Consider the following 12,199-nt stretch of genomic DNA (forward strand, 5'->3'; position numbering starts at 1 on the left):
CAGTAAGACACTTGCAGGTTTGTCACAGAGCCAACTTTTCTATGACTCATTTCTTGCTAATCTTAGCAACAACATTATATGCTCATGAGTTAACTTCTGTTGAATGGTTTCTTTACTGTATACAATCCAAATATCCTCTGCATCAGCAGTAGCAATATAAATTTCCTTCTTTCCCGTGTTTCTTCACAAACATCTACACTAAATAATGCAAAAAGAGTCCTTTGCTATTAACTTTCGTTGTCAAGTTGAGCTTTCTCACAGTGAAGCACTTTCTGAAGCACTGAATCAGAGAATATTTATTGATTTATTTTACACAAACATGCTACAGGCTGTCTACCTTTTCCTTTCAAGGAACCAATGCAATAGAGCACTGTGCACTGCATTTGTATGTTTTGCTGTATTTAAGTAACAGGTGCTTTTTACTTCCTTATAACTATTATATGCAGCATGAAGTCAGCACATTGCAGCAGCTAATTCTTGTGCAGTAGTGATTACTTAGTTCCCAAATGCAACAATTTTACTGCAAAATGCAATTTTAAGTAGATGACTAACATGTTACTACTGTGTGTTTATCCATTTCTGGAGTGAAATAAGTTATCTTTTCTGCTTTGCATTGTGCTGTGACAAAGAAAAGCTTTGATAAATTAGCAAATATTGCCCCTTATCTTTTAAATTATGTTTTTAACACAAGGCTTTGGAAGCTAAATTTCTAGCTTTTGAAAAACTGAGACTGACAGTCCTGCATCACACAACTGCATGAAAAAGGAAGACTTAGTGACAAATGAATCATTTTACAGACTATATTGTATTATATCTAAACCTTTTTTCTTTTTCTGAGTCAGACACTTTTTCAGATATATCTTTCATACTGCCCAGGTCTACAAAATCACCAACAAAATATTGCCTTTATGCATAACACCCAGTTAAACTTCCCCCTTTTTAGCCCCACTTAAGATTTTCCAAAGTCAATCTTGATTACCTTGAAAGAACCTGTCTCCATGGTTTTTTTCCAGAACAGTACCCCCAAGGAGTGATAAAACTGGAAAAATGAATAATACCCTGGCTCATCTGGACAGAAGGTTGTTAAATGCCTGATAGGTGATAACAGATGGGATCAAAACTGAAGAAAAGTGTCTCAATATGATGTTGAAGTAAGTAGAAAAAGCCTTTGTCCCTGGAAAGGAAGAAGATAAACCAGGAATGTCTTTGCTTTCGCATTTATGAAAGATGTGAAATAGAGATGTCCTTATCTTTTGCTTTCAGTGATGCCACTCTGGGCTAGATACGCTCAGATCAGCCCTGTCAGGCAGGGTAACATACAGACATCCAGTCTGTGAATTTTGAAGTTCTCTGGACAGAAAGAGATGCTGAGCTGTTCTACTTTGCCAATATGGGAGTTCTTCTGCCCTTTTCTAATAGAAACGTAGATAAAAATCAGGTTTCTGGTACAAATTATAGGCTCTATGAGTTGCGTGAAAACTCAGTAAGGAAAATATTTGTGAGGAAGATACGAAGATTCTTTAAAAATCTGTTATTTATGGGCTTAACTTTGAATGCAGATCTTTAGTTTAGACTGTTAAAGCATTTTGGCTTTGATGTTTGAAAATGATCCAGCAAATCTTAGTCCCCTCACATATCATATTAATTTCATTTAAAATTCTCTATCAATCACTGCTTGTTTTCACTCTCAATAAAAGAAAAAAATATATTTACTCGTTACTGTACAGAAAATAATTATGAAATGTTTTTTCCATAAACATCTAAATGTAACATAGTTAACAATTTTGTTTTGATGGATCAAACCAACAAACTGTAGACAAGAAGTTTAGCCCTTAGTTAAGAAGACAGCAGCTGCCAGTACAAGTTTCTTTGCCATCAGCTAGACTTACTGTTTTGTATTCTTCCTTTCACTTCCCAGACACTGTCATTATCTATTACTGTATCAGTAGATGATCTTTGTTTAATTTAGCAACTTGCAGTATGAAGTATTCTCCAAATAGCCTTCATTACCATGACCAGGAAAAAGGTGCTTCTCTTTGTGGCAGTTCTTGAGGAAAGGATGTGTTAAAGCTATATGTGCATCGTGTGTGTGATGCATTACTTACTCGTCTGGAGCAATCTAACAAGCAGAGTCCGAGCAGACCCCGAGCAATAAAAACACGCCGCAACACTGACACCTGTTGGTAACAAGTGTGCCAAACTGTAACAGCATCTTTACAGACCTACATTTTCAGAAGACCCCGGAGATCAACCTAAATGAGTACACCTCCATCTCCCCATGTGAGTCATCTGGATATGAAGAACCAAATGTGAGATAAAAACCTGAAGACTCGATAGTCAGTCTTTCTGGAAGTAGATATCCATATCTCCTGATATCCATGTGCAGCTGAGGTCTAAAAACAGGTACAACAAATCAATACACAGCAGCACGTAGTTCATGTCTAGAGACTCTTTCAGCATTCCTGACATCTGCATGTGAACTGTAGTAAGCATTACATCCCGAAGCCCTGAAAGACATATAGTAATTTAGTCACAAAAGCTTTTCCATCTGGATCCCTCTAAGTGTAAGATGGAACCTGGAAATGAAATACCAGTCTTCAGGACAACGGCAGCTTAAACGAAAGCTATTTAAAAACAAACTATCAATGTAGTATCTTTTTCATTGCTAGCTTCCTGCAAAAGAGTGAGATGAGTTCGACTAGAATAATAATGTACTGTGGCATTCCTCCTATCCTAGCAGTCATCTGTGTTTCCACATGAGCTTTTTTTTGGAGTTTGCTAAATGAGGAGGTAAGCTTTATAGGAAAAAAACAAACAAACAAACAAAGAGGCAACTGGATCTGCTTGCTTTTCAGCATAACAACAAGCTTCTCTACTGGTTGCCCTCACAGACAATAAAGACTCACTACTATAGTCAGCTACTATAATTACTCTCCAGAACAAAGATGTGTAATTTGAGAACTGAGGCTTTCCAAGTTCAGCACCTAATGACAAAGCCAACTTTCATGACCCTGTTCCACAGTGTATTTAGCAAAGAAAAGTGTCACATTAGTAACAGCCATCTAAACTCTTGCTGACTTAAGAAGCAATGTTTCAGTATGTTCCTTGTGTTTTCTACTGTATGTATGGCTCCAGCATTTTTGGAAAGAAGCAACATCAGCAACAAATTGAACACTAAATTGAACTGGCAGCCAATCATGTAGTCATTCAAGGTCACAATAGTCTTGTCTTTACTTCACTGGAGATTGCTAGCCTCCTTTTCAACAGTTAAATAGCTAATTCAGCCTTCAGTACATTAAAAAACATTTCCTCTTCCAAGGTAAATGAGAGTTCAAAAAACCCTCCAGTTCCTAGTTCGTGTCATGTATGGGCTACAGCACTCTCCCTGCGACCTGTTTGCCCTCCTTTCCTCAGAGGAATGCTGTCTTGACCAAAGAACATTACTTCATCTCCTCAACACAGTACTGACTCCTAGATATGCACTATGCACTATTGTGATGCCAGCATTTACAGGAAAGAAAAGAAGGACTACAATCAGCCCATATATTTAAATCTGCAGAAAGTAAGTTAGACTGGTAGGCCATGATTAGCCAAACTGAACAGCATTCAGAATAAGATCTAAGCCTGATAATCCTGGAGGACTTTTCACCCCCCACCTATCTTGTGATTTATTCAGAGGTAATTTTCTGTGCCAGTCATTTGTATCTGAGATGCAAAGTACAAAATGGCTAAGATTCACTTGAATGCAAGGTGATCAGGACTTTGAACAAGATTTTCTTTGTTATGGTTCAGCCACAGTTCTGGACCATGGTATCAGTGAATAATGAAAATACTGAGCTTTGTTAGACAGAAGGGTGAAAGAGAAATGATGTAACTATTTTTATTTTTACCTTCTTTACTGTAAATATATTTGAGTTAATATAGGTCCACCATGATGCTCTGAGTCACAAGGAAATGTGGCATTCCCACACCAAATCACAGGAGTCAGTAGCTTGAAACCTGTTACTCTCACCTTGCTCATTAAAACTAAAACCTTTATTCACAGCAGAACAAACATTTCAAACAAAATTGGAGAAAGAGAAAAAAAGAACTCCACCCTACTGGTAACATCTCCCATGAAAAGTACCTGTGGACTGTTTGCTGAGAAAGGACCCTCACATCCCTGACATTAGCAAATTTTTACACTCATTAGTGCAAGGACCATGTATTACTACATGTTTGTGAAACACCTACAATTGGTTTACAGATCTAATCAGGGAACCTGGAGATTAAGCCAGTGAAAATATCAAATACTAACATTTCTGCAGTTCCTGCACAGTTTGCCAACTCCCTCCAGTATACTACAAATAATTCAATGGTAGTCTTTTTTGTAATAGTTTTTACCATATTTACTGCTGGGTTTGGGTTTGAGGTTGTGTTTTTTCAGTAAAGGAATTATGCAAGTACTGTATTAAAGGCAATATGCACATTTCATGCTGAACTAAAATATGTGACTTGTGACTGACAAAATAATTACATATATCCTGGGTGTTTAGCTATTCTTATGTTTTAATTACTACCTTTGCTGCATCAGGAAGAATAGAGTGTTCTCAAAGACTCAGAATACTGTGTGAGTCAACACACGAGAATGCAACTTTCTTAAAAACATATTTTCGAGCAAATTAAAAATTTGTCTGCCACCAATCAGTAAACTTGTGCTGCTGAGCACTTGGTGATGTTATTAACTTTACTTGTTTTAGACTTTTTATCAATTGACCAGCCTTCTTCATGATCCATGTCAGTTTTTTGTTAGTGATCACTCCATCCTTTAAGTCAGAATCATTATTTCAGAACGTAATGTTAAATGTCAATACTAGTTTGTTGTTTCTATAAAACCTCTTATACCTGATTTAGCGACGAAGCTATCTGAAGGTATATAAGCATTGCTTGGGGATAAAAGAGATGCATTTTGCTCTTACACCTGCTGTGTCAGGTAGTATTAAAAACTATTTTGATGCAAACACCTATTTTGCACATACTTTGCAGTCATGGATATGGTAGAAATCTGAGCAGTGGAATTTCATAAAAAGCAGAAAAAAAAACCACTGAAAAGTGGTTCTCTGGGATTCATGAGATCAGGTTTGTAATTTGAAGAGCAAGGTGAAAGGATATTAACCATTTAACCCAGCTAGAGGCTTGGCTGCAGATGCATTATAAAAGTCATTTATATATTTGACTGACTCCTCATTTTATGAAATTGGACATGATATAGGCATAATAGTATCATACAAACACTTCACCTTTTTCAGAAAAATCAAATGAGTACAAAAACATTTTGCGAACACTCTTATATTAAGCTGAACAGTGAATATAGTTAGCAGTCTTGCTCAAGCCATTACCTGACTTAAAATACATGAATATTATTTTGAAAATGGTACGATCATGTCAACCTAAAACACCGTGTTGGATTTCCTCCTGTTCTGGGGCAAAGCAACCTCATCCAGAATGTCTTCAAGAACCTGGTGCCAGGTGCTGCCTTCCCAGAGTTCCTGCATGCAGCAGAAGGTATGCTGGCCAGGAGCCACTACTTCTCAGTGCAACTAAACACCATGAACCAGCTAATCAGTGATCTCCTGCTTCTGTAATGGACACTGCCTATTCCACCTCTCAAGGTGGAAGGAGCTCAGCAGAAGCTGAGAAATTCTGTTTCTCATACAGGAAACGTGCCCCAGTGACTGGCTACACATTCTGTTTGGAGTTTTTTATCTGTTCCTTATGTTTTATTAGCCTTTGTTTACTGGGAAGAGGAAACTTTTTCCCTCTACTTCTGATAAAGACATTCCCTATCCCCTCCTGCTATTCTTGTGCATTCTGCAGCACTGCAACATGGCTCTTCTGTATCTCTGCCACAGAAATATTATACTGTTGTTATGAAATATTTAGAATATTTATAGCAACAGGACTTACCTGCCAAAACAAGAAGGATTTGCATTTTCTGATATGGGATTTTGACCAGTCATCACACTAGTAAAGTGCATTGACACCTTGTCTTCTCTGGCAAAATTGTAGTCATTTTGCTTGGATGAGGACCTAGCCACAATCAGCTATGTTTGTGCTGTTGCCAAATGAGATTATTATAATACATCACACATGTGTTGAAGACCACCTGGAAGCTACAGCTAGAGCATTATGTAGTTGGCCATGAGATTAACAGTGTCTGCTCTGAGGCACATAGTACATCAACTTTCCAAACACTGCACTTTCCACCTATTTGCATATGGCTGTAGTGGAAGTGACGCCCTGTGAGGTCCTGCATGAGGCAGCCACAGACAGCCCGGCCCTGTCTCACAGGTAGCACTTTAGAGCAACTGAGCTATGCTAGCTTAGAATGTCAGGGTGGAGAGCTTGGGTATTCTCACTGCAACTCTTGACAGAACAACGTCCTCACCTACCTGGCAGAGCCCACAGCTATATATCAAATGATCAATAGAGTGGAATAAACATCGATTTTTGACCTTTGCTGTAACAACTGATTTTTAAGTTTTTTGTACAGAATAACTGTGATCTGTATATAAATCTTGGCACAGACTTGTGGAGTGTTGTATAGGAGTGTCCCTAGTAACTGCACTAGCAATATATATTGTTATATATTTAAAAATCCCATATTTAGAGATCAGAGCATGATCTATTATTCTCAAGAATGGTATAAAAATACTGAACAGCAAACAAGGAAACACAGCTTTGTCTACATTTTCTTCTATTAGAGATCAAGTAGTTCAGCTTCTTTGGCACTGATCTTTATGTGTCCCCACTGTAGCTTGCACATTATTTTCCTGACAAGCCTCATCTCTCATATCACTGATGGATTTATATTCTGCTGAGCTCAACTGAGTACTTAGATAGTCAAAATCTGATCTCATTACATGTGTGTCAGCAGAACTAACTCCAGGGAACTCAATGGAACCAAGTTAGATTTACAGACTTAGAGCCAAATATTTAATTCACCACCTAACATCTGTCATAACCTCAAATTTAAACACTCCATGGACATGACCTACATTCTAAAACTTACAGATGGTATGTTAATATTTCTATAAAAAGAAAAATCTTGCGTGCCAGAGAAGTGTACTCAGTTCTTCTCATCTAAGATATCTGACACGCACCCCAATTCCTCAAGGACCATTTATAAGGGCAGCCAGTTGGAGCTAAGACAAAAGAAATGGGAAAAGAAAAGAAGGCAGCTATGACAACTGAAATGTCAAGGTGCTGGCTAGCCTAAAGCTCAGTTGTAAAACTAATTGGAAAGGGGAGCTCAGATATATACATATAGACATATTTATCACATATCCACTGATTCCTGTGTATTAAACCCTTCAGTGACCTTTCAGGACACTTGTCCTGAAAAGTCTGGAATCATCAGTCCTTGCTCAGAACAGCTTCAAAATGATTTTTCATTTAGCTTCCGATAACGGCGTCTAAAATATGTGCTGCTTCAGAGTTAAACACAGAAACGAGTTCTCATGTTTGGACATACTTTCTTCAGTTAGGCTTTTTCTCTGCATTTTGCACTGCAAAGAGCATTGATTAATGTGAATGTTTTAGCTGTAGTTGTTGTTTGTGTATAAACTTTTGTTAAAACAAGTACTGCAGAATAAATGACCTTTATACAGACACCTATTAAGGCACTAAAAGGCTTGGCTACATTCATCTGAGACGCGTATACATAACGTTCTGAACAATAAAGGGATCAGCAGCTGCAAGGGGTTTGAATTGAATTCTTTAACAATAGAAAAGTTTTTCAGGCCCAAATACCAGCAAAGAGAATTTTTTGCAGATAATCCAGAAGAAAGAAAATAATAAAAAAAAATGCTAGCCAACTTTGCAGCAGTTAGCATAAGGGTGCCATCTGAAACATGTCAGCTTAAGAGTGCCCCATAGTACCATTCTTTTAAACAACCATAGTATTCAGAACTGTTTCCCCAAATAATCCCAGATGGCAAGCCACAAAATTTCAATTCATTTTAAAAGCTTTCTTTGCTGTTATTACGTGATTGAAAGTGCAAAAGCAAGTTGCCATTCTCATGGCACTATTTGCATTGGCTATTATCCCCTAAAATCCCCTTTAAACAGCTACATTGTCAGCCCATAGGCCTCATTTAGAACTACAAAAAAGCCCAGATTAATTCGATCAAAGGGAAAGCCAAGAACAAAATGCACTTTTCAAACTGTATCAGAGTAGGTTCCCTTTACAGATCGTTGCATGGCTAGAGCAATGCAAAAAACCCTTGCCTGACATAAAGCCTCAGCACTGACAGAAATAACTGTGCATGTTTCACATGAAGCTTTTGGGGCTCTTCCAGGGTAAATCTCTCACTACAAACAATTACAATAAAATATATTTAAACATAAGTAAATTAAGTAGCAAGCATCAGTTTTTGCCCATTTGGCTTTCTGCCATCATTTTCAGGAGGCACTGATGTAGTTAGTGCATGGATAACTTAGCCAGCCACAGACATTTCCGAAGTCTGTGCACATTGAAATTTATAATTAATTAACTTAACAGTGAGTAATGAAACATCCAAAAGATACAGATAATTCCCCCAGAATTATTTTGTTGCTATTGTAAAAAACACAACCATCATCATCACTGAGGAAGAAAAGGAAAAAGAAAAAGTTGCTGGTATTTCTGCAAAATATTCTATTTCACAATCTAAGGTAAACCATTTCAAGCCAAGCATAACACAGGTCCATAGATCTACAGCCGAAAAGTCTCTAGTGGCTTTTCAATCTCACCTTGGGTTCAATGGCAGGCAATAATGCTGATATTTTTGTTTTTCACAGAAGCTCCTTCTCTGTCTGCACCCTCTCGCTCTCTCAGTCTCTACTGGAGTTTGCTTAGTGATCCTGCTGCCATCAGTTCTCTCACCCCTGGTCTGAAGCAGTTTCTTCAGCAGCTGCTTTTGTGTATTGAGAAGAACATTTTAGAGAGTAAAGAACAGCAGCACAAAGGTAGAGCAACTGAACACGTGCAGCAATATGTGCCATTGCCTCTTAAAGGACACATCAGGCTGAGAGAGACAAGCTGAAAAGCTGACCAGCTGCAACTAATATTAAAGTCATTTTATCTAGGATGGAGCTAACTTAATGCTTTTGTTAGCCACTTCCAATGGGGTTTAGATTTTTGAACAGTACTCTTTTAATATAACAGTTGTATTTGTTTACTTCTTGTATTTTATGAAATGAGTGTTTTTGTGGTGTTAGTAACAAATGCTGTATAGCAAGAAAGTGTTCCCGTGGAGACAGAAATAGCTGCCACTGAGAAAAAAGGCCTTTAAAATCTGTGTAATAAATGTGTAGTTGTAAAAACTCTTAATTCACTGGTGTACCAACCTTATTTTACTTCTTCTAACTACGAAAACCATAATTTGTGAATTTGAAGAGAAAAAGTTAACATAAAATTAGCTGTGTATTTCAAGGGTGCACAATGTTTTTAAAAAGCATGTGAAAGAGACAGTTTCAGTTTTTAAAAATCTGTTAGATTTAAACATTTGTATGTCACTTCACATATTCAATAGAAATAAATGCCAGAAGTTAAAATAAGTCAAAATTAGGTGCTTGGGTCTTTGTACATAGTACACAGAAATGTAGTTTAAACAAGCTGCTTTTTCCTCAAAAAAGAAGATAACCTCAATTAATTTTGTCCCAGATGTCTCTTTACCATAAGAGATTAATTATTAAACTATCGCAACACTTTCAGTACTAAGTATCAGCCCATAGAAAAATATGATGCATTATGCAATTAGGCCCCAATCCTGTAAGTATGCACATCAGATCTCATTAAAATCCATTTGGTTGTAGAATCAGGTGCTCGTTGCTAGATCCGAAGACACTTTTAGATGTCCAGTTATCTATAAAAATACCTAGTTTAAACATAAAAATCTTCAAGCACATGCTTATTTTCTTTTTGTTTGGTCCTGGAAATGTCTAATCACTACTTCATTCCCAACAGCAAAGCCCCATAAACTGTATCAGCTTGTAAGCATTCCAATACTCAGGTCATAACATGGAAGCCAATAATAGGGTAAGTCCCTCGGGATCCATGAGCACAGGATCCTTGCCACTTTTCAGGACACTGATCAAATAGGCTTTCTCTAGTGACACATGTCAGGTTACAGTCTATACAAACTACAGTGAGATGTGGCAGTCCTCTTGCAGAGCTCTCCTACTAAATCATTCCATCGTTAGAGCAACCCAGATGGAGGGCAAAGGGATTTGAACCTGTATCGTCCCCAGGCAAAGGCAAATTGCAGCATGGATTATTCTACAGGGGGCACTGAGCCTCTTGTGCAGGCTGAATTACACTTTACATATTTAATATAGGGAAGGAAAAGGTTAGAAATAAATGCCACTTTGTAGTTTAGTATTCAAAATACTCAACTCTCCAACAGCAGACAACTCCAAAGACCATGTAATACAATACACACATTTGTTGATCCTATGAGAGTGAGCTATGGAGTCGTGCTCTCTCTCCAGCCAATATATTATTGTATTTGAAGTGCAATACTTTGAGGGATAGTAAGCATATTCCTATTTGTTCTATCCAATGTGTTTTACTTCAGTACCCTGCTATTTTGAATATATAGAACTGAGAATGTTTTAAAAATCGGGTTCAGATCTTCTCAGAAAGGAGAAGGAATTGAAGCTAAAACTCTTACAGAGTTTACATCAATGTCTTAGATTCAGCATCCTATGAAACTATTTGATAAAAACCAAGAACACAACACCACTACCACTGTCCCCAAACCATTTCTAAAAATGAAAATAAATACTGCATTTCATGCATTCTCTCATTAACTATCTAACACTACGATGTCTTATAAAGGCGGTGATATTCAGCTAACAGCTCTCAGTCAAAATCCAGCATATGGGATATATCCATCCAGCCTACTGATGTTTCCCTAAAGGAGATCAATTAAAGAATACAGCCCAAGTGGTCATATTCTTCCTACTGCTCTACTAATGGCCCACTACATAGGTTTGGCCATGGCTGTGTCTGGAAGGAAGATGAGAAAGGGGAAGCCCAGGTGCTGCTGTGAGACGACTTTCTCCAGCTTTATTACACAAACATCTTTCTTTCCTTAGCAAAAATGCAATTCTTTGGGATAGACCAAGGAGACAGAGGCGACTGCAGTGGGGAAGTATTGTGGGCATAGTGGGAACTTTAGAGAAAGTTTATTAGAGAAGTGTTCCTATGGAGTCACAAGGTGCAGAAAGGACCCCTTTGCTTTCCAAACTCCTTCTCAGAGAGGAACCTTGGTGTGGTTGGATCCCGTGTTAGCCCCAGATTTAGTCAACAGTTTATGACTAGAGGATTATACAGGTGTAATTGAACTTCTATACAACTTCATCCTGCAGGATTAAGGATGGCAAACCAAATATATTTATATTGATAAAATTAATTATTTATTTAAATTGATTACAATAATGATAATCATTAGGAAAAAGAGCTTAATCAGAATTACATAGTACACAGTATGGATAGCTGTAACTACTAGTATAGTGCACTATTCTTGAAGCAAAATTGAAGCAACTATATTGAAGCAATTAAAATAAAGCTAGCAAAACAAATATGGAGTAGAGATTGATGTTACTTACCCATACCAATGAACACAGGCAGATCTCTTCTGCTCAGCCACGAGGAGTAACCTTGAGGGGTATCCCCACTCAAGGGAAGAACCTGCATACACGTTAAGGATGTGTGCTAGAAGTCCTTGCTGCACAAAAGTGGGACTGATCTTTTATAGCATAAAGTGTTTGACTGTCAGTCACATGCATTTTTTAGATTAGTTGTTGTTAAGTTTACTCAGCAAAACATGCTTTATACTGACAAAGGTGTTAGCAGCTCTTTGGTTTGTTCTGCTCGACACTTCTCACTCACTTCCATATCAGGACCTGCACATACTTGCTGCTCCAGCCTCCATCAGGGAGTATCTCTCTTCCATGTCCTCATGGTGGGTCTGATATTTTGGTCAAGCTGGTCTCAGCATTCTTCAGCACTAAAAACAGAAGACCCTCTTGCTTGATCTTATCACTGGTCAGTAAACCCTCTTTACTCCACCAAAGAGCAGACCCTCCTTGTTCAAGCCATCACTGATAACTTGTAAACAAGACAGTAACATCAACAATATTAATAAGAAAACTGTACAAGTGAGCATTTGCA

General features: G+C 37.7%; 1 long non-coding RNA gene across 1 annotated transcript; it reads left to right on the forward strand.

The window, feature by feature from the left end:
* The first annotated feature begins 3,521 nt into the window (after positions 1-3,521).
* LOC108498905 lies at positions 3,522-9,092 on the forward strand. Its single transcript, XR_001875344.1, has 3 exons — positions 3,522-3,678; positions 5,471-5,544; positions 8,821-9,092. It is a non-coding gene; the product is annotated as an uncharacterized LOC108498905 (long non-coding RNA).
* The last annotated feature ends 3,107 nt before the right edge of the window (positions 9,093-12,199 follow it).

Source organism: Lepidothrix coronata, unplaced genomic scaffold (genome assembly GCF_001604755.1).
Source record: "Lepidothrix coronata isolate B3197 unplaced genomic scaffold, Lepidothrix_coronata-1.0 Scaffold66, whole genome shotgun sequence".
Taxonomy (NCBI): domain Eukaryota; kingdom Metazoa; phylum Chordata; class Aves; order Passeriformes; family Pipridae; genus Lepidothrix; species Lepidothrix coronata.